At 43.7% G+C, this 23,413-nt stretch overlaps 1 long non-coding RNA gene across 1 annotated transcript; it reads left to right on the top strand.

The window, feature by feature from the left end:
* The first annotated feature begins 2,307 nt into the window (after positions 1-2,307).
* Positions 2,308-21,529, top strand: LOC133374732 (uncharacterized). The gene is made up of 3 exons (XR_009759950.1): positions 2,308-2,551; positions 14,896-15,392; positions 20,725-21,529. It is a non-coding gene; the product is annotated as an uncharacterized LOC133374732 (long non-coding RNA).
* The last annotated feature ends 1,884 nt before the right edge of the window (positions 21,530-23,413 follow it).

Below are 23,413 nucleotides of genomic sequence, written 5' to 3'. Positions count from 1 at the left end.
AAATTTTTCTACAATTTGGCCCAATGGACTGTTAGGGTCAATTTTACTTGGTTTTGGTCCCATATCAAAATTCTCTACTTCACACACTGTATGGGGTGGGGAAATAATCAAACACTCCTTCTCTCTGCTCTCTTTCACTAATATGTTCTATTCAGAGAGAGACTTACAAGCACACATCACTCAGAAGGTAAAGCTTATTGAGGAAGTCCAGTGCAGAATGGGGTTTCTTAGTCTATCGGCACATAAGTCACACAAATGAAGTCATGACAAAGGCATAGTTGACTTTTACCCACAATCAGATCTGGCTCATGGCCCTGTTATTTTCTCGGGGTGAAAAAGGGAGGGAAGGTTTCATACAAACATTTCAAACATACCCACTATAGTGTTATACTTTAACTGTTTTTAGGATGCTGCAGGCTTACTCCTACTCTTATGTCCAGGAAATTCTTAAAACAATTTCCATGGTGCCACCAAACCTCTGGTGGGCTTACTTGGAGTGGCCAACCATGGCCAGCTTACCCCTCACTTTTAATAGAGTCTTTTGCTGCCTTTTGCAGGCTTTACAAATGTTATTACTTTTTCACACTATTTTGGACCTTTCAAGCATACACAACATGCACTCGTTACTCAGAAGACCGGTCCGAGGACCCCCTTCTTGGAAAGCAGCCAACTTGGGTGTGGCATTTCCTGCGGGGGTTAACAGTCACAAGACCTCGCCCTGCAGATGGCTCGTCTTCCAGGTATCAACACTCACCTTTTGCACATTCACGGTCCACACATATACCCTCACAAAAACCCAACCTAACACTACGTTCCACCTCCAGCGCTGGCACTATGCTAATCAAAGAAACAACTCGGCCCTAGAATAAGGGCTGCATGAAATTTAGTAACAGGCCTTTTGCCATTCCCCACCCCACCCAGAGAAAGCAAAGAAGGGAGAGACGGCTAAGGGGGAATTTACAACATTGGCTCCCCTTACCTTTTTAGTCGGCGTGCCTCCGCTCCTCCATCCTAGGCCTCCTTGGGCAGGAGTTGGGAATGTCCCAGAACCTCGGTGGAACCTCCGTTGCAGGAGCCCAACTGGGCATGCCCCTGCTTAGTTCAATACTGGGAGGTCCTCTACACCAACACTCTCAAGACACAGAATTGATGCTTTGAGTAGATAGCTTTATTTCAAGCAGCTGCTTGGGAGGTTGTCCAGAGACACAATTCTCAAACACAAGCTCTCCGACATGAGTTTTAGACCCACTTTAATACTTTTTCAAAATTGCATGATTACAAAATTATCACATGATAATACATACCAATATGTCATTCATTGGCATGAGTTTTCAACACTTGGCATAAACAAGTCACTGACTTCTAAGAAATTATGCAATGTCAAGTTGACTTTTTGCTTCCTGGCAAACAAAGATCTCCCGTCACCCCTCCTCTTGTCCTTTATGACTCCCTTGACAGAATATGGCAAGCAAGCAAGCATTTCGAAACTTTATAACTTCCAGCTGTTGCCTTAGTTCCTTTGCACAGAAATTGCAGCATATATTCTAAACAAATTGAGGCCTAGCCATTTTGGAAGGCTCACTAAAGCCTGAACCAATGTACATTTCACCAACACCTCATATCTGAGTGTTTTTGAGGATTGGCTTTTAAGTGCAAGAAGAGAGGATGGTTTGTTACCAATGGACCCTGGACTTCCTCATGAGCACAGCTCACAATGCATCTGCTGCTACAGCCCTTCTCCTTCCCCTCCTCTCCACTTGCTGTTTGACTGTCAGAAGACCTATCCTTGGTGAGTCTGTGTGGGTGTTGTTGTTTTTGTTGCATATGTACATGCACAAAGTTACATGGGTGGGAGCTATTTAATTTTTTTAAAAAACTTTTCCAATGAACACAGAGTCCTTACCTCACATAAGCTTGGTTTTTTTAAGGTTGGTTCAGGCTTTAGTGAGCCTTCCAAAATGGCTAGGCCTCAATTTGTTTAGAATATATGCTGCAATTTCTGTGCAAAGGAACTAAGGCAACAGCTGGAAGTTATAAAGTGTCGAAATGCTTGCTTGCTTGCCATATTCTGTCAAGGGAGTCATAAAGGACAAGAGGAGGGGTGACGGGAGATCTTTGTTTGCCAGGAAGCAAAAAGTCAACTTGACATTGCATATTTTCTTACAATTCAGTGACTTGTTTATGCCAAGTGTTGAAAACTCATGCCAATGAGTGACATATTGGTATGTATTGTCATGTGATAATTGTGTAATCATGCAATTTTGAAAAAGTATTAAAGTGGGTCTAAAACTCATGTCGGAGAGCTTGTGTTTGAGAATTGTGTCTCTGGACAACCTCCCAAGCAGCTGCTTGAAATAAAGCTATCTACTCAAAGCATCAATTCTGTGTCTTGAGAGTGTTGGTGTAGAGGACCTCCCAGTATTGAACTAAGCAGGGGCATGCCCAGTTGGGCTCCTGCAACAATTGGAGGTTCCACCAAGGTTCTGGGACATTCCCAACTCCTGCCCAAGGAGGCCTAGGATGGAGGAGCAGAGGCACGCCGACTAAAAAGGTAAGGGGAGCCAATGTTGTAAATTCCCCCTTAGCCGTCTCTCCCTTCTTTGCTTTCTCTGGGTGGGGCGGGGAATGGCAAAAGGCCTGTTACTAAATTTCATGCAGCCCTTATTCTAGGGCCGAGTTGTTTCTTTGATTAGCATAGTGCCAGCGCTGGAGGTGGAACGTAGGGTTAGGTTGGGTTTTTGTGAGGGTATATGTGTGGACCGTGAATGTGCAAAAAGTGAGTGTTGATACCTGGAAGACGAGCCATCTGCAGGGTGAGGTCTTGTGACTGTTAACCCCCGCAGGAAATGCCACACCCAGGTTGGCTGCTTTCCAAGAAGGGGGTCCTTGGACCGGTCTTCTGAGTAACGAGTGCGTGTTGTGTATGCTTGAAAGGTCCAAAATATTGTGAAAATGTAATAACATTTGTAAAGCCTGCAAAAGGCAGCAAAAGAGAGTACTCTATTAAAAGTGAGGGGTAAGCTGGCAAAGGTTGGCCACTCCAAGTAAGCCCGCCAGAGGTTTGGTGGCACCATGGAAATTGTTTTAAGAATTTCCTGGACATAAGAGTAGGAGTAAGCCTGCAGCATCCTAAAAACAGTTACAGTATAACACTATAGTGGGTATGTTTGAAATGTTTGTATGAAACCTTCCCTCCCTTTTTCACCCCGAGAAAATAACAGGGCCATGAGCCAGATCTGATTGTGGGTAAAAGTCTACTGTGCCTTTGTCATGACTTCAGATGTGTGACTTATGTGCCGATAGACTAAGAAACCGCATTCTGCACTGGACTTCCTCAATAAGCTTTACCTTCTGAGTGATGTGTGCTTGTAAGTCTCTCTCTGAATAGAACATATTAGTGAAAGAAAGCAGAGAGACGGAGTGTTTGATTATTTCCCCTCCCCATAGAGTGTGTGAAGTAGAGAATTTTGATATGGGACCAAAACCAAGTAAAATTGACCCTAACAGTCCATTGGGCCAAATTGTAGAAAAATTTGGACAAAAAGGGAAAGAAAAGTTGTCGGCTGCGTTGAGATTGGGACAGCTCATCTGGTTGTGCCAAAAAAGATGGCCATTGTTACTTATAATCTCCCTCCAGAACAGCAGTGGCCAGGAGACGGTTCCTTTGATTTTGGACGGCTAATACCACTTAGGCTGTACTTGGAACAAAATAAACCAGGCCAATTGGACTACTATTCTGTATGGGATGACGAAGCTTTGCAAAGGAAAGAACGACAGAGTTTGCAAATATGCGGGGAAGCTTTAAATAGTATTGGCAGTAAGCTAGCTCCACATCCGTATGCTCCTATATATCCATCATTGACACAGCTGGCTTCGGCCACTGAAAAGAAAACAGAAGCAATTGTGCCAGGACTTGCTCATTCGCAAGGGCCAACACAGTTGCAATATCAGACAGAGCAGGAGTCATTGCCAGACCTCATGCTTAGATATCAGGAGGGATAAGTTGACCCACATACTTTGATAGGGAGTCATGGTCTGAAGAGACTGACATGCCCAGTAAACAGGAGGGATGAATCCCTCTCAGATAGGTATCCTCACCTGCCCGAGGTTGCTTTAATTTGGTATTTGGCAGCAATTGGATTTAATACAATTGTTATATTTTAAATAAATATAACATTATCCCATAACTGTGTCACGAGTCTTCTTTGGTGTGGTGGCAAAAACAGATCTTCTCAGCAAAGTGGAAGCACCATAAACCATGCAGACCTGAGGAATATTCAGAGATCCATCAAAGAATGATAAATGAATTTGGGATCCCTTGAATTTTGGTGAATGTGTTCAGGTTGCTTTGAAAGAAAGGAAGAAAAAAGCTCCATATCTAAGAGAATTGGAAGGAAACCTGGAAGGAGCCTTGAGCAGGCAGATGTAGGTATGAGTGTCCGAGGTGATGAGCAATCATAGTTCCAGTCTGCTCTTGTTTGTCTGGATGGGGAGGCTCAACATTTCTGGCATCAAACCCAGACAATCATCAGCTGTGAATCCATTTTGTGCAATTCAAGTGCCATTTTGTACCATTCCTGTGATGATCATGTTCCCATTCAATGAAGGGGCCAGCTCGTCCTGCACACGCTGCAGAGGAGATGTGAGCTTCTTCTGGGATTGAAAAGTAATGAGTTTGGTTGTATCAGTGGTGGGAAATGAATTTCAGATAAAGGACGAGGAAAGCTTGGGCCGGAGAACCCTCCATATCTCTGGGCAAGGTTGTTTCTCAGGAGGAATGGGTATGTGCCAAGTTCTAAAATTGATATGGGGACTCCATCAGACAGGGGAGGATGCCGGTGTGGTGTGTAGACAGGAGAATTAGATTAAGGGATAGGAATAGGAATGGGCTGTGGCCATGGCAGTAACAGGAGCACTTCCATCTCTCCGAAGTTGATAGATGACATTCTATTCCAGAAAGAATCTGGGGGGAGAAGGAGTGGAATCATTTAGGCTGGTGAATGTTGCTGTGCACTTGAATACTAGTTTACCTATTTAAGCAGGTAAAGAGCATAGGTAAATGTACTCAAGCCTAGCCATCTGGAGGACCCCAAATCTGTGTTCCTTCTGGAATACAAATGAAAGAACCCGAACAGGAGGTGCTCTTGCCCCACTTCTAACAACTCCTCTTTTTTTGAAGAAGAGAAACAGTTTCTGCAGATACGCCACTCTTTTACCATCAAAGATTTCCCTTTGCTTGTTGTTTGGAAGATGTAAAAGGGACCGCCTGCACCCACATCAGAGAAACTTGCACATCACTTGCAAATTTCCCAAGACTGACAGTGAAATCCTATCTATGCCTACTCAGAAGCAAACCCCATTGAGTTCAATGGAGCCAATGTGTCCAGAGAATAAATGCAAATGTTCTCCCTTTTAGTTAATGCTGCTGCGTCTGTTGGCATCTCTATTGCTGTTATAGAAAAGTCCAACAGGCTGTGACCCTCAATGTTGAAATGTTTTGCAACTGGTTGCTCCACTTTTTTTGTTAAGATTGCCGATTTGTGGTTTCTGAAGCATGTGCATAGGTCAGTTGTGGTTTTTCCTACCTATTGGATATGACATCCTGGTCTTTTGCATTCAATGAGATAAATTATATTGCAGGACCTGCAGGTGATGTTCTGTTGATGTAATAGGTCCTGCCTGTCCTAGTACTTGTAAAAGTAGCTGTCGCCCTGAGGTACACACAGGTGATACAGCGTTTGGAGTGACATGGATGAGACCCAGGATTGGTGATAGGTGGCTTAAGCACAGCTCTCACTAACAGTCTGCATAAATTAGGAGGCTGGCAAAATGCTACAGCAGGTGGCCTGCTGATGTCTCTAGCAAGATGTTCAGAGTTTGCCAGCAATGGGTAGCTCTCCCTGATTGTTCCTTCAACATCAACTTCACTGGACTGGCCATGATGTTTGAATACCTGATCACCGTCTTCCAAAGCAGCTACTTTTACTCCCAACTTAAGGATGGAAAATGGAATATTGGTGGACAGCAAAAGAGGTTTAAAGACGTTCTTAAAGCAAATCTAAAAAAAGTAACATGAGCATTGAGAACTGGGAAGTCTTGGCCCATGAACGGCCCAAATGGAGGTCGCCTATTATCAAAGGTGCTGTGGACTTCAAAGAAGCACAAACGCAGGGCGAACGGGACAAACAAGCTAAGTGGAATGCACATCAAACAAATCCTCATTGCAACCATCTGCCATCTGGAAACCTATGTCCTCACTGTGGGAGGCTGTGTGGATCCAGAATTGGCCTCCACAGTCACTTATGGACCCACTCTCACCCTTGGGCAGTGAGGGCTTTGCTATATATATATATACTTATATATATATATATATAAGTAGGAGTTGTTGGGCATGTTTCTCTTGGCCCTGGCTGGGGTTTTTTTTTTAGCTTTATGTGATTTGCTCACAGTGGCCAGACTTAGGAAGATAGAAAAATGTCTTATACTGAGCCAGACACATTGGTGCATCTATACTGAGCACCAGCAGTTCTCCAGGGATTCATGCAGGGGTCTCTCCCAGCCCAACCTGGAGATGCCAGGGGTTGCACATGGCACTTTCTCCATGCTTTTCTACTGAGCTATGGCCCATTCCTCATATCTTCCTCCAAATCTCCTAACGATATCTCCCAGCTTCCTATAGATGTAAAATAGTGTTTGAGGCAGTATAGTGCCCTGTGGCACCCCATAAGCCTCCACGGGAAATGGGGTCAAGAAACACTAAGCCAATGCTGCATTCTCTTGTGCATCAAGCCCAACCTAAAAAAAAAAACTTTTATAAGTGGAAAGGTAATTCACTTGAAATCAAAGTGTAGAAGCCATCTTGAGCTTTGCTCACCACACACACAAACACACACACACACACACACACACACAAGTCGTCATCGTCATCTCTCATCTCCGCAGCCAGTTCTTCGTGTCTATTTCTCTGTTGCCTCCTTGCCCTACAGCTCTTTTCTCCCTCCACACCTGTCCATTTTTAAACAATTGTTTTCTCCACCTGTTTTGCTCTCCCTTGTCGCCTCCTAAGCATCCATAGAGCACGAGGGAAGAGTGATGCTGCACAGAAGCTCAATTTGAAGCACAAGCTTTTATCCACAAATTAGAGAAGCAGAAGACTTCACCTGCTGCCCCCAAGTAACGCCCAAAAGTAACTCTGGAAACGTTACAGCTCGAGGACGTGGACAAGGTGCTTGGACAGGTTCGTGCGACCACTTCGGTACTGGATCCTTGCCCCTCTTGGCTAATTAAAACTAGCAAGGAAGGAACAGTTGGCTGGGCCAAGGAAGTGATTAATGGCTCTTTACGAGATGGAGTGGTCCCTGGCTGTCTGAAAGAGGCGGCAGTGAGACCACTCCTGAAAAAACCTTCCTTGGACCCAGAGGATGTCAGCAGCTACAGACCAGTAGCCAATGTTCCGTTCCTGGGCAAGATCCTGGAACGTGTGGTTGCTTACCAGCTCCAGGCGCTATTGGATGAAACCGATTATCTAGATCCATTTCAATCGGGGTTCAGGCCTGGTTTTGGCACTGAGACTGCCTTGGTCGCCCTGTTTGATGACCTATGTCGGGAGAGAGACAGAGGGAGTGTAACTCTGTTGATTCTCCTTGACCTCTCAGTGGCTTTTGATACCATTGACCATGGTATCCTTCTGGAGAGGCTTGAGGAATTGGGAGTTGGAGGCACTGCTTGGCAGTGGTTCCGCTCCTTCTTAGCGGGTCGTCTCCAGAAGACAGTGCTTGGGGAACATTGCTCGACACCGTGGGTTCTCCAATGTGGGGTCCCGCAGGGTTCGGTTCTGTCTCCCATGCTTTTTAACATTTATATGAAGCCGCTGGGGGCGGTCATCAGGAGTTTTGGAGTGCGTTGTCATCAGTATGCTGATGACATGCAGCTCTACTTCTCCTTTACATCTTCTTCAGGTGAGGCAGTCGACGTGCTGAACCGTTGCCTGGTTGCGACAATGGACTGGATGAGAACTAACAAACTGAGACTCAATCCTGACAAGACTGAGATGCTGTTGGTGGATGGTTTCTCTGATCGGATGGTGGATATATACCCTGTCCTGGATGGGGTTACACTCCCCCTAAAGGAACAGGTGCGTAGTCTGGGAGTCATCTTAGACTCTTCCCTCACACTTGAGGCTCATGTAGCCTCGGTGGCCCGGAATGCATTCTACCAACTTCGGTTGGTAGCCCAGCTACGTCGCTATCTGAGTAAGGAGGACCTCTCATCAGTGGTACATGCTATGGTAACCTCGCGTCTGGACTACTGCAATGCGCTTTACATAGGGCTACCTTTGAAGACGATTCGGAAGCTACAGCTAGTGCAAAATGCGGCAGCCAGACTGCTAACAAGAACTAAGCGGTCTGAGCATATAACACCTGTGCTAGCCCATTTGCACTGGCTTCCAATATGCTTCCGGGCCAGATTCAAAGTGTTGGTACTTACCTATAAAGCCTTATACGGCGCGGGACCACGATATCTGTCAGAACGCCTCTCCCGATATGAACCGGCCCGTACATTACGGTCTACTACGAAGGCCCTCCTCCGGGTTCCGACTCATAGGGAAGCCCGGAGAGTGGTGACAAGATCTAGGGCCTTCTCAGTGGTGGCCCCCGAACTATGGAATGGTTTCCTCGAGGAGGTGTGCCTGGCGCCGACACTATCATCTTTTCGGCGCCAGGTTAAAACCTTTCTCTTCTCTGAGGCATTTTAATTCCTGTTAATTGTAAATTATTATATTTTGATTTTAGACTGTACAGTTTTGTGTACAGTTTTCTGTTATTTTTATTGTATTTTTAATGTTCACCACCCAGAGAGCTGTTGCTAGTCGGGCAGTATATAAGCTTAATTAATTAAATAAATAAATAAATAAATAAAAAAGTAATGAAGTTACTAGTCATTCTATTACCAGCAAAATGTAATGACGTTACCAACTCGTTATTCAAAAAAGTAATAAATTACAAGTAACTCGTTATTTGTAACTATTTACTTCCAAGCTCTGCTAAAACATAAGAGGACCACAACAGATCATTTGGATGCAGATAGATGAGGTTTATTGTAGGGGAAAGAGGAGTGCAGGGAAGCCTTTCCATGTTGAGCAGCTTCAGAAAGGTGAACAATACATTTTGTGCAGAAGAGTGAAATGACAGATGAATGAGGAGTAAAATGAGAGAAGGCATAAGTACACAGAGAATGACAGCTTCTCAGCAAAGTGGAAGCATCATAAATCTTGCAGACATGAGGAATATTCAGAGATGCATCAAAGAATGAGCAGTGAATTTGGGATCCCTTGAATTTTGGACAAAGCGCCTTCAGGTTGCCTTGAAAGAAAGAAGGAAAAAAGCTCCATATCTAAGAGAATTGGAGGGAAACCTAAAGGAAGCTTTGAGCAGGCAGGTGTAGGTCTGAGTGTCAGAGGTGATGAGCAATCATGGATCCAGTCTGCTCTTGTTTGTCTGACCCATACAATCATCTGCTGTGAATACATTTTGTGCAATTCGAGTGCCATTTTGTTCCATTCCTGTGATGATCATGTTCCCATTCAATGAAGGGGCCAGCTCATCCTGCATGCGGCACAGGGCCTGTCACCAGGGGAGATGTGAGCTTGTTCCGGGATTGTAAAGAAATGAGTTTGGTTGCATCAGCGCTGGCAAATGAATTTCAGATAAATGAAAAGGAAAGCTATGGGCTGAGAACCCTCCATATCTCTGGTCAGGGTTTCTGCTCAGGAGGAATGGGGATCTCCCAACATCCAAAATTGATATGGGGACTCCAACAGACAGGGGAGGATGCGGGAATGTTGGGTAGTGATGATGAAGAACAAACAGCTCAATTGTGTCAGCAAATGCTAATCCCTAAAGAGCCCTGAGGCAAGGGTCTCAAAGCATGTCTTGCTTTAGCAGAGAGATTAGGGCTGCCTCTCCATGACAGGTTCCTTTCAAAATGCCTCCTGTATTTTTGGTTGACTCTGTGATGGAAATATGTATATATATGCAGAGATCCTCAGTGGTCTGAGCTGCATCTGTGCCCATTTGTGTATTTATGAAAGTAGCAGACTTTTACCCTGCATTTAGAGCACTCAGACTTATCACAATAAGAAAAGCTACTTTATTTATAGAAATACAGAGTAGATAGGGAAAGCATACCTAGTTCTAACTAACTAAGATGGAGGCCCAATGCCCAAACCTGGCTATTGCCCTCATGGCTCAGGAGAGAGAGCAAAGTCAAAGATGTCTCCTCTCTGCCTGGACAGTTGAAGAAGAAGACAAAGGAAGGAGGGGCAGGTCAGCTTCCCTGAGTATATCAGTTTACAATGGAAGGAAGTTCGGTAGAGAAGAGCATGGGTAAAGGTAGGCAAGCCTAGCCAGCTGGAGGACCCTAACACTATCTTCTTTCTGGAATACAAACAAAAGAACCCAAACAGAAGTTGCTCTTGCCCCACTTCCAGGAACCCCCCCTTTTTTTTGTAGAGCAGAAACAGCCTCCTAATACACCACTCTTTTACCATCAAAGATTTTGCTTGTTGTTTGGAAGATGCAATCTGGACTGCTTTGTGCCCGCATAAGGGAAGCTTGCATATAACTTGCAAATATTCCTAGACTACCTATGCCTACTCAGAAGCAAACCCCATTGAGTTGAATGGAGCTTGATCTAAGTAGGGATGCCTATTGCTAATAATGAAATTGATGCCACTGAATTAGGTCACCCACCCAGGCTAAAACAAACTTATCCCACTGTTCCAGTGATCATCATTTTCTCGGCTAGTCACACCAAGTCTGTGAGATGAATCTGAAAATACCCTACTTTTCTCATTTGCCTCTTCCCAAATTCAGTTTCAAATACCAAACTCCCAAGCAAATATAGTCCAGAGTGCCTTCACACTCTCTTCTTAGCAATGATTTTCTTAAGATAAGTTACCAACAGCAGGAAAAGGTGATCCCCAGAAATCGAGGGAAGCCAAAAGATACTGGTGGAAATGAATGAAATGGTGAGAGGATTTATATGGTTTCCCAACTTCCAAATATTGACTCAGCACTCTTCTGGGCAAACATTCAGATCATCAAGGTATTAAAATCTTAAGAGCACATAGTAAATCCAGCCCATGATGAGATTGGGTCAAGATACTGCATCAGCCTGTCTGCTGTAATTAATAACCTAAAGGTGACTATCTTAATTGGAAAATGTGACATTCTTTTCTTTGAAGATATGCCATTGTTGGTGTACCATTTCAAGATGCTGAATGACATTCCAAAGCACTTTAGTTATACAGTTACATAAAAAGTAAATGTGCATCTAGGAAGACCTTAATATGCCAACTCTGGTTTGTGTAAAATGAGTGCTAGAAAATCCTAAAGTGGGGGGAGGAATCCTTGGTACTCCTGATGTTGCTGGGTATAATTCTCATCATCCCTGACCATTGCCCATGCATGATGGTTGAGAATCATGAGAACTGGGGTTCAACATCATCCAAACAGCCCAGGTCACCTACCTCTGTCCTAAGTGGATCTGAAAACAACCTCTAGTTCGCTCGGACTCCTACCCTATGTGGATCAAGCTTCACTTTGTTCAATGTCATCCATTAAAAGAAACAGCCAACATCTGTTTCCACAGATGTAGTGCCTGTGACCCTGAACTCAGTGTGCCATTTGTTCAGCCCTAAGTTGAGAAAACTGCCTTGAGGAACTGGTTGCCCATTGAAGTCTGACAGATACACAATTCATTGGAAAGAAAGAAAAAAAATCATTATATCTACAGGCTTCCTATGAAGGATCAGTTCACTCATGGGCAGCTGGGTATAATTGCTGGGTATAATTGCTGGGTATAATTCTCATCATCCCTGACCATTGCCCATGCATGATGGTTGAGAATCATGAGAACTGGGGTTCAACATCATCAAAACAGCCCAGGTCACCTACCTCTGTCCTAAGTGGATCTGAAAACAACCTCTAGTTCGCTCGGACTCCTACCCTATGTGGATCAAGCTTCACTTTGTTCAATGTCATCCATTAAAAGAAACAGCCAACATCTGTTTCCACAGATCTAGTGCCTGTGAACCTGAACTCAGTGTGCCATTTGTTCAGCCCTAAGTGGAGGCAACTGCCTTCAGGAACTGGTTGTAAGTAAGTAAGGAAGTAAAATTTAATTTTTCTCTCGCCTAACTGGCCGAAGCCACTCTAGGCGACGTACACATTGAAATTGATAAAATACAATATAAATACAGAATAAAATACAATGCAGTCAACCATAACCATTTTAAATAGCAGCAGTATAGAACAAGGTAGGGCAATCAATAAACAATTTAAAACAATCATAGAAAAATTAGCCCACCCCGGGGATCCCAAAGGCCTGTCCAAAGAGCCAGGTTTTTAAGGCTCAGCGAAATGTATCCAGGGAAGGGGCATGGCGGAGATCGAACGGGAGGGAGTTCCAGAGAGTGGGGGCCGCCACTGAGAATGCCCTCTCTCTAGTCCCCACCAACCTAGCTGTTTTCGTTGGTGGGACTGAGAGAAGGCCCTGTGTGGCTGATCTAGTCGGGCGGCTTAATTGCTGGTACTGGAGGTGCTCCTTCAGGTAAACTGGGCCGAGACCGTATAGGGATTTAAAGGTTAACACCAACACCTTGAATTGGCCCTGGAAAACAACTGGAAGCCAATGTAGATGAAATAACACTGGCGTGATGTGATCACGGCGGCGGCTGTTTGTAAGCAAACTATCTGCCGCATTCTGCACCAGTTGTAGTTTCCGGACTGTTTTCAAGGGTAACCCCACGTAGAGCGCATTGCAGTAGTCTAATCGAGAGGTGACCAGGGCATGTACTACCAGTGGGAGCTGATGAATTGGGAGGTAGGGTTGTAGCCTCCGTATGAGGTGTAGTTGATACCAAGCTGCCCGGCTCACTGCCAAAATCTGAGCCTCCATGGACAGCTTGGAATCAAGAACAACCCCGACGCTGCGGACCTGGTCCTTTAGGGGCAATCTCACCCCATTGAACATCAGGTCAACGTCTCCCAACCTTCCCCTGTCACCCACAAGTAGCACCTCGGTTTTATCAGGATTGAGCTTCAGCCTGTTCCTTCCCAATGGTTGCCCATTGAAGTCTGACAGATACACAATTCATTGGAAAGGGGGGAAAAACTTCATTATACCTACAGGTTCCTATGAAGGATCAGTTCACTCATGGGCAGCACCTGATTGCATTTGGGAAATCCCTTTCATTTTGCTTATGTATTGGACTTGTTATTGCTGTATGGCTCTCTGGTATTTGCAAATATTTAGACTCCTATACATTATCCACAGAATTACTTAATTCCTATCAGAGCTATAATATTATTTTTTATTTTATATGAATCATGACCAAGCTTAGAGCAGATGGTTCCTTTTTGCTTACCCTTTGGTATGCTTTTCTCCACAAATGCAGCAATTTGTACAACATATTAAAAGAGAAACAAAGGGGCTTCATGGAGACACTGAATAGCATTTGAGGCAAGATGGATCCTTGCAACACCTCCAAAACCCAAACACAGATGGCATCACAGCTGTCTCCTAAAGCTGCCTTCCAAGAGTCAATCCCTAGGAAGGACCTACATTTGCTACATGTCCAGGCTTCTCCCGAGTCAAAGTATTTCATAGTTGATCTCATCAAGCACACCCTTCTTCTGAAATTCCACTGATCCCTTGTCTGTGAAACTGAACCCTAGTCCTGTTCCCCTTAGTCTGGTCCTTTCCCTTTGTCTCTGCTCGAAACATTTTGGATCAAAATGACTCTCAAAAATAAAGGAAGAGAAGGCTTGCAATTTCCCCAATTTCCCCCCTCACGCTAATTGAAAAGTTACAGGAACCCCATGCCATCCTGTATCTAGGATGACTTTGGCAATAATCTCCTGTACATCCCCACCTTCCCTCCAATATGCCATGTGGCGAATTGGATAAGCCCCCTGCTGTCTTTGCTCTAATGCCAATCAAAAAATACGAGGTGTGGACATTCGTAGATAAAGACATTGATAAAGACATTGATGCCATTCACAGCAAAAGTGAGATAGAAAACTCTATTGAATAAAGTACTTTAACAACTTAAATCCCCTGATGAAAGCCCTTGTGTAGGGCTGAAACACGTTGGGTATTTGAAAGAAATTTATTCTCTTTTATAGAAATCAATAAAGAAAAAAATATAAATTTGGACTTTCCCTTTTTTGACATTCTGGGGTTCCCCCTCTTTTTTTCTTATTTGCTCTAATGCCAGCTAGGGCCAGTGCCTTAGCTACCCCTGAACAAGAGACACCAAGTTCAAATCCTTTATCTGCATTAGCCACAAGCCACTGATATATCCAAAAACCATCAACTAAAAAACCAAAAACCCTACATCAGATTAAAACTCAAGGTACCATTCTAGATGTCATTCTAATGGCATCCGCTAAACATTTTGCAGGCACTTCTGACACCTCTGCTCTTGGTCTGCAACACAAAAACACACATACAAGTTAGTTGAAGGCCCTGGGAAAGATGACAACAATGGAGTAATCAGCTCACTTCTCAAATCTTTCTAGGAAGAGCAGAATAGCATTACATGGGCTCCTGTTTCAACACTACCATCTCCACATAGGCATACACAATTTTGCAGTGGAATTCTTTTAAAATGCCCTTTTACTATGGCTGACGGTAGTATATTCAATCTTGCTCTAGGAAAAGCTCTTCTATATTTAACAATTAATAGATTTTGTAAATAGGGTGCCAGTGAATTCAGATGACTGAGCGGAAAACTGTTGCACTATGGGCAGAATTTTCTTGTAGCAGCCAAATTGCTTTGTTGTTCAATGTCATAGAGGCACAGTTTAATTAGAACTCTTGCTTTGTTAGCCGCTTAGATTGCTGCGGTGATAAGACCAGCGCCTTAAGGAGACGCCAAGCATATCTGCACTCTGCAGAAACATGGACCAGGAAAGGGCTGAGTTGGCAAACACCACACCCACCACGCGAAACTTTGCGGTCATCCATCGGTTGTTATGGCTCTGAAGTAGCAAGGACAACATGACTGATGCTCAAAAGTAATTAACGAGAATACCAAGACGCCCAAAATGAAATAGAAGACAAAATGTACTTATCTCTTAGTTCAAAATGAAAGGGGATGTTCTTGTGACCCAGTCTATGGGACTCCCAGCGGCCTGGGCTGTGGTTCCTGAGATGCTAATTAGTATGATCTAAGCCGGATGCGTGCAAAGTTTGCACTTTCGGAGGGTGGATCAAGCTGTCGATGGTCTGAAAGAAAACATATAAAAGTCACTGCCCCAGAAGGTCTTCTTAACAGTGTCATTCACCAACTCTTGTCTCCGGAATATCTGCTCTTCCTACTCTAGGTAAGTGTATGTATGTATATATATATATATATATATATATATATATATATATATACATTCCCACCGTGGGAATCTCTTTTGTAGAGAGATGTATATTATTCTGCTGATTCTTAGAGGACAGGAAGGTCCTCTGCAAATGAAATTGAAAATATTTGAAAGATTCACAGGTCAAGGATTCAATGGTTTTATGTTGTAGTTGCCAGGATACATGAAGGAATAACAAACAAGGTGCTGGTGCTGGTGTGCAAAGCCCTACACAGCTTGGGACCAGGTGACTTGAGACCATTTAGATGAACTGGAATTCTCCCCATTCGCTGACAAAAATCATGGACAAATGCAAACTGATTGTCTGCATGCAAAATACAGAGTTTCTGTTAACATAGGGCGAGTATAACATTATATGCGCAGTGGTGGTGCTGTGGTTCCTCTTTCAGAAACCTAAGGCAGGACCTTATACCATGATCTGCATGTAGGTGGTGGTGGAATTCAGAGATGTTCTAGGGTATGGATGCTCAGCCAGCGCACGAAGATGTTCAAACTTGAGCTGAGGCAATAATTCTGAGAAGCCGTTTTCTGGAAACATTCTGAGATTTTTCATATATAGAGGGATTGAAAATGCTGTCAGTTTTGGTCCTCTGAGTTTCTCATTTTTCCAACCTTACATTTAGTTCTCAACATTTTTGCAGCAATTTTCCTTACAAAAAAAAAGTCCTCATGGAAATTCCCCTGTATATTAGTACGAATTTCTCATAATTTTAATTAATTAATTTATTTATTATTTGATTGATATCCCACCCTTCCTCCCAGCAGGAACTCATATGTAGTTTTGACTGATATATTTATTTATTTGCGCACTTTCCCCAACAGAACCATTTTTGCAAACATTGCTTGGCAACACACACACACAGTTTCCAAACTCTAGTTGCCAAATATTCTCCGCCATTTGTTATTTCGGTCTGATGCTATTACTCCCCGTGTTCCCATCTGTTGTTCAATGAACCACAATGAACATGTTGACTAAGGTTGCTGTGCTAACTATCCCTACATTAAATTAAATGGGGCTTACTCCAGGGTTACGTTGGACTTGGACTGCATTTTGAGGTAGTGGAGAAAGCCTCCTGCTTATTTTTGGAAGGGGAGGGAGAGATAAAAGGGAGTGGTTATGGTGTTGGACTACAACCTGGGAGACCAGGGTTTGAATCCCCACATAGCCATGAAGCTCACTGGGTGACCTTTGGCCAGTCACTGCCTCTCAGCCTCATGAAAACCCTAGTCATAGGATTGCCATAAGTCAGAATCGACTTGAAGGCAGTACACATTAAATAAATGTAAATGTACTGCCTTCAAGTCAATTCTGACGTGGCTTACCATTGCCTTCCTCTGAGGCCGTGAGGCAGTGACTGGCCCAAGGTCACCCAGTGTGCTTCATGGCTGTGTGGAGACTGGAACCCTGGTCTCCCAGGTCATAGTCCAGCACCTTAACCACTACCACACATTACACAATCCCTAAAGGGCAGGAAGGCAAGGTTCCCAAAGCATCTCTTGCTTTGCAGAGAGATTAGAGCTGCCTCTTCAGGATGGGTTCCTTTCAAAGTGCCTCCTATAGTTTTGGTTGACTCTGTGATGGAAATACGTATATATATGCAGAGATCCTCCGTGCTCTGAGCTCTGTGTGTGTGTATTTACCTAGGTAGAAGGCTTTTACCCTGCACTTAGATCAATGAGACGTAAGACTTAGTAAAATAAGAAAAGCTACTACATAGTAGATAGGAAAAGCTTACCTAGTTCTAACTAACTAAGTTGGAGGTGTAATGCCCAGACTTTGGTATTGCCCTCATGGCTCAGGAGAGAGAGCAAAGTCAAAGGTGTCTCCTCTCTCCTCGGAGAACAAAGGAAGGAGGGGCAGGACAGCTTTCCTGAGCATATCAGGCTACAACAGAAGGAAGTTAGGGAGAGAAGAGAGCAGGTCAAGGTAGGGAAGCCTAGCCAGCTGGAAGACCCTAACTCTCTCTTCCTTCTGGAATACACACAAAAGAAGGTGCTCTTGCCCCACTTGCAACAACTCCCTTTTTTTCCAAAGAGCAGAAATAAATTTCTAATATGCCACTCTTTTACCATCAAAAATTTTCCTTTCCTTGTTGTTTGGAAGATGCAAATGGGACCACCTTGTCTGCATAAGAGAAGCTTGCATATCACTTGCAAATTTTCCTAGATTGACAGTGAATTCCTATCTATGCCTACTCAGAAGCAAACCTCATTGAGTTTAATGGAAGTTACTCTACAGTGGGATGTCCATTGCTAATAATGAACTTGATGCCACTGGATTAGGTCACACATCCATGCAAAAACAAATTCATCACACCATTCCAGCAGAAAACATATCCTTCCATTTTCATAGCAGTACACACCATGTCTGTGAGTCAAACCTCCAAATATCCTAGCTTTCTCATTTGCCTCTTTCCAAATTCAATTTCCCAAACCAAAATCCCAAGCAAATATGCTCCAGAGGAACCAAGTGCCTTCCTACTCTCTTCTCACAAAGGATGTATTTAAAGACAACTTACCAACAGCAGGAAAAGGTGAGCCACAGAAACTTAGGGAAGCCAAAAGACACTGGTGGAAACGACTGAAATGGTGAGAGCATTTATACTGTTTCCTGACTTTCAACTATTGAGTCAGAGGTGTTCTTAGATAACATCCAGACCACATTAAAACGTTAAGAGCACATCGTAAATTCAGTCCGTTACAAGATTGAAACATGATACGGCATCAAGCTGTCTGCTGTAAATAATATTGTAATTGGAAAGTGTGACATTCTTTTCTTTGATATGCCATTGTTAGTGTAACATTTTGAGACGCTGATTGATATTCCAAAGCACTTTAGCTATATAGTTACATATCAATCAAATGTTTTATTTACAGTCAACAGAACACAAATACAGAAGATAATATTAGATGTTATGAAATAAAAGACTACATAACAACACAGTCTACAACCAACAGCATACTAGATTGTAAAAACAACCCAATTCGTTTAATTGCTATTAACAATCATACGGGGTCTGGTCAAAATGGCCAAGTTCAGGAATTTTGCCACGTGCTCAGTAATTTCCTAATCTGAACCCTCAAGTAAAACAGTCAGAAGGGACTCAGAGGAACGGCCTGGGAAAAGCTGCGTAAAAGGGTGTATTAGATCTTTTCTGGCCCCTTCGTAATAAATTCAATTGAACAACACATGTGAGATAGACTCCACTTCGTCATTATCACAGGGGCAACATCTGTTGTTGCTTGGAATTTTATTGTATCTGCCATCCAGAAGTTTGGAAGGTAAAACATTAAATCGGGCCAGAGAGAATGAGCTCCTATAGTCGGGAATAAATAACCAACTTCGGTAGTGCATCCCATCTTTGCAAGGAAGACCTGGTAGACCCAATGACTGGGGGGAATAGGGACCTTGTGCAGCTGCAGAGAGCTCTTGGATATCGATATCCACTAGCCTCTGTTTGACAATCACTTTAGCACTTTCAAGGTCCATAGAGAGCAGATCAGAAGGCCTACTGAAATAACCTTTTTCGCCACCGCCTTTGTCCAGGATGGCCCAGAGGAATCTCTCATTACCTGAGATGTGAGGGAGCTGTGGGTGAGCACAAGACAGCACCAAAGCCAAAAGTGGATAGCATAAATCCAAGCTGAGCATTTTAGGGAATGAAGGCCAGCCTCTAAGTTAAGAGTGGCTTCAGAGACACGTCTGGGGACACCAAAAGTGCACGTAAGAAAAAAGGATTGAGTTCCTTCACGGATGGCCGCTGGAAAAAAAAACCTCACCCTTTGTGAAGAAGCGGGTCATTGCACCCATGTTTTGCTCTGCTTTAGCCTTGGCATATTTTTCCTGAATTCTCCATCTTGCTGCTTCTTGGAACCAAATACCCAGGTATTTATAGGAATCAGCCTGTTCAATTCTGTCATTTCCCAAGGACCAAGAATACCTGACCTTTCTCTTAGAGAATACCCATACTTTGGATTTAGCATAATTAATTGTAAGAAGGTTTTTTTTCCATACTCCACAAAGCCACGCAGTAATCTCTTGAGACCCAGCCGAGTTTGAGAAATTAAAACTGCATCCTCTGTGTAAAGCAGAATAGATACCTTTGTATGCCCAATCTTAGGTGGATGGGATTGCAGCGCATAGCCAGGAAATGAAGAGGCAAGACAAGATGAGGCGTGGGTAAATCAAGGGCCACGTTGATTTGGATGAAGCCAATTACATGCTTGATTGCATGGTAGAATGATCTGCAGGGCCAAGTGTGGGACTTATCTCACCCCCATTGGGCGAGGGAATCCTGCCATGGGAAAAGGGAGGCGAGCCAAGCCCAATTCCCTCTTCTGGGCCCCATCCCCGCAGGGTGGTTAGGGAGGCCTTCCAGATCCACCCCCCCTCAGGGCCGCACAACCTCTGAGTGGGTATTACAGGTTAGCCCCAAAGGTGAGCCTTATCCTGCCAACCAGCCACACAACCTGGAAGGCAGACCTCAGAACCCACCAATCACCTTAAAGGGTGCCTAAGGGTGGTCACCCAACCCTACCTTGTTAAATTCCACCCCAATCAGCCACAGAAGAGGACAAATCCTCTGCTTAGTCCCTCTTGCCCCACCTGTGACAAATTATTTCATGCAGGGCACTCAGCATATCAGAAAGAAACAGATCAATACCTAGGTCAGACAGATGTACACCGTCTGGCCGGTAAAGATCGGCCCTCTCACACCTCACCTCCGGATGACGTATTACCTCGCCCTGCTGTATATGCATATGAATGAATGAATGAATAAATGAATAAATAAATAAATAAAACTCTTGCATAATGATTTCTTTTACCATAGCTTCTGCAAATAGTTCCAAATACTGGGCTGTCTGTTCAACATAACATAGGGAGTGGACGTCTAGTGTGGTGGCACCTACCCTTTGGGATTCCCTTCCCTTAAATATTAAACAGATGCAGTCTCTGTTATCTTTTCTAGTCTGATTCTCTGTTGGAATTGCTTTCCAAAACTGCTTTCCAAAATTGCTTTCCAAAATGTTTTTAAAGCTGGGTATCTTCTTAAAATAAGATTGGATTTGATTAGCTTTTAAAGCTGTTTCAATGTGTTTTTAAATATGTTTTTTCATATGTCGTAAAGATGTGTTTGGTTGCTTTTTGTGTTTTTGTTTGCCGCCCTGGTCTCCTTCTGGGAGGAAGGTCAGGATATAAATCGAAGAAACAATCAAAAATTGAACAAGCATTAAAGTGCATGTCAACATTCACAAGCTTAAATGATTCCATTCCCTTTTCCCCCAGATTCTTTCTCGACTGGAAAGTCATCTATCAACATCAGAGTGATGGAAGTGCTCCAGCCACTGCCAGGGCCACAGCCCATTCTTGCCATAGTTCATGGGCCTGTTCATAATCCCTACCCACTATACTGGCACTGGTTCATTCCTAAACATTTACCACCGCTGATGCAACCAAACTCATTTCTTTACAATCCCAGCACAAGCTCACATCTCCTCGGGTGACAGGTCCTGTGCTCTGTGCAGGATGAGCTCACCCCTTCATTGAATGGGAACATGATCATCACAGGAATGGAATGGAATGGTACCCGAATTGCACAAAATGGATTCACAGCTGATGATTGTATGGGTATTTGTGCCAGAAATGTTGAGCCTCCCCATCCAGATAAACAAGAGTAGACTGGATCTATGATTGCTCATCACCTCTGACACTCGTACCTACACCTGCCTGCTCAAAGCTTCATTTAGGTTTCCCTCCAATTCTCTTAGATATGGACCTTTTTTCTTCCTTTCTTTCAAGGCAACCTGAAGACACTTTGACCAAAATGCATGGGATCCCAAATTCACTTATCATTCTTTGATGGATCTCTGAATATTTCTCAGGTCTGCAAGGTTTATGGTGCTCCCGCTTTGCTGAGAAGATCTGTTTTTTCACTGTGTACCTATGCCTTGTCTCATTTTACTCCTCATTCACCTGTCATTTCACTCTTCTGCACAAAATGTATTGTTCACCTGTTGAAGCTGCTCATCATAGAAATGCTTTTGTGAACTCCTCTTCCCCCTACAATAAACCTCATCTATCTGCATCAAAATGATCTGTTGTGGTCCCCCTATGTTTTACTCATTTGGGGCAATCAGGTTTAGATTCCGGTTGGGTGAGAATTGCTTGAGATAGAAGTGATTTTAGGAAAGAGAGTGTTGAGAGTTCAACACTAAAAGGGTAAAGTCATAGTGTCTGATCATAGTGTAAGGTCCCAAAGTCCAATTCCAGCATCCTCTTCAAAAGAATTAAACATCTGGGTTGAACTCTCCCTCCTCAGATATTAAGACCTGAGCTGAGTTGTCAAATTATTTCCCCTCATTGTCAAGGTATCTCTCAGGACTGTTGTTGAAATTGGATCAAGGCATCACCATTTCTAGAAAGAAATTCCTGCTAGTATTCTGTAAGGTGGCGCTCAACGGATCAATGTGGTTTGACATTCTGTTCTAGTATAGAATCCAATTTCATCTGGAACATCCTGCAACTAGGAATCTCCCACAAAGCATCAAAGATGATTCAACAGAGCAAAGAATGTGTTGTGGTGTGTGTGACAGAGCTGCTCAATTTTTTATTTTTTAAAAAATCTATCCAATAAACAGAGTGCAATGCATAGTTTTTTTGTTCTTTTTTATAAAAAACAGTTCAAACATCTTAAATGTATCATTTTCATCATGATTTCAAATTAATGAGGCAAAACCATGGTGTTCTGACGTTTCCCCTCATATTGGAGTTTTTGAGAATGGGCTTTAAGCGCAAGATGAGATGATGGTTTGTTACAAATGGAACTTGGACTTCCTCATGAGCACAGCATCTGCTGCTACAGCCCTTCTCCTTCCCCTCCTCTCCGCTTGTCATTTCACTGTCAGAAGACTATCCTTGGTGGGTCTGTGTGAGCGTTGTTGTCTTTGTTGCATATGTACATGCACAAAGTTACATGGGTGGGAACTCTTTCCTTTCCAATAAACACGGTGTCCTTACCTCACATCAGCTTCTTTATTTTTTAAGGCTGTGCTTGGTGCCCAGCAAGAGATGCCAGAGATTCCAGAAGGTAGTACAGGCTGAGAGTTTCTTGAACCCCTGGCCCCTGGAGGCTTATGACATGCCCCAGGGCATTATACTCTCTCAGATGCTATTTCACATCTACCTGAAGCTGGGAGCGATGAGGAGATCTGGAGGGAGATATGAGGAATGGGCCGTAGCTCAGCTGTTCTGCATGCAGAAGGTGTGACGTTCAACCCCTGGCATCTCCAGGTTGAGCTGGGACAGACCCCTGCATGAATCCCTGGAGAGCTGCTGCTGCTCAGTGTAGATGCACCAGTGGGTCTGGCCCAGTATAAGACATGTTTCTATCTTCCCAAGTCTGGCCACTGTGAGACAATCACATAAGGCTAAAAAAAGAGAGGCAGCAATGGCCAAGGGGAACACCTCCAACAATTCCTACTTTTAAAAAAGGAAATTGCAACGCCCTCGCTGCCCAAGCGTGGGTGGCCAGGACTCTGACCGTCTTAGAGGAGAAGTGAGTGGGGTGGCACCTTAACTCAAACAATAGCCCAGGTATGATTCTCCCTGCTGGTCCAAAGAGGTTCTCACCTGCTCCTCCTGATGGAAGAAACTTCTGCAGACTTCCTCCTCTAATGATGGGAGGGAAATTCACCCTGGTTGAAGGGACAGGGGTGGCATTTGCTTCCTAGCTTTGGATATGACAGCAAGGTTTAAGAGGGGGCTTTAGCCTACTGGGATGGCATAACTCTTTCCCAATTATTGATTTTCATTACATAAAAGTAAATTTCACAGTATGCTCTCGTTTTACTTCCAAGAGGAAACTTTTGGCAAAGAGCATGTGACAGAACAATCTGTGACATTCCTAGTTTCTTTATCACAAAGGTGAAATTACACCGCATCTTAACCCCTGGACCTATTTGTTTGAACTTTGATA

This window comes from Rhineura floridana, chromosome 22 (genome assembly GCF_030035675.1).
Source record: "Rhineura floridana isolate rRhiFlo1 chromosome 22, rRhiFlo1.hap2, whole genome shotgun sequence".
Classification (NCBI taxonomy): Eukaryota; Metazoa; Chordata; class Lepidosauria; order Squamata; family Rhineuridae; genus Rhineura; species Rhineura floridana.
This window is presented reverse-complemented; position numbering and strand designations above follow the sequence as displayed.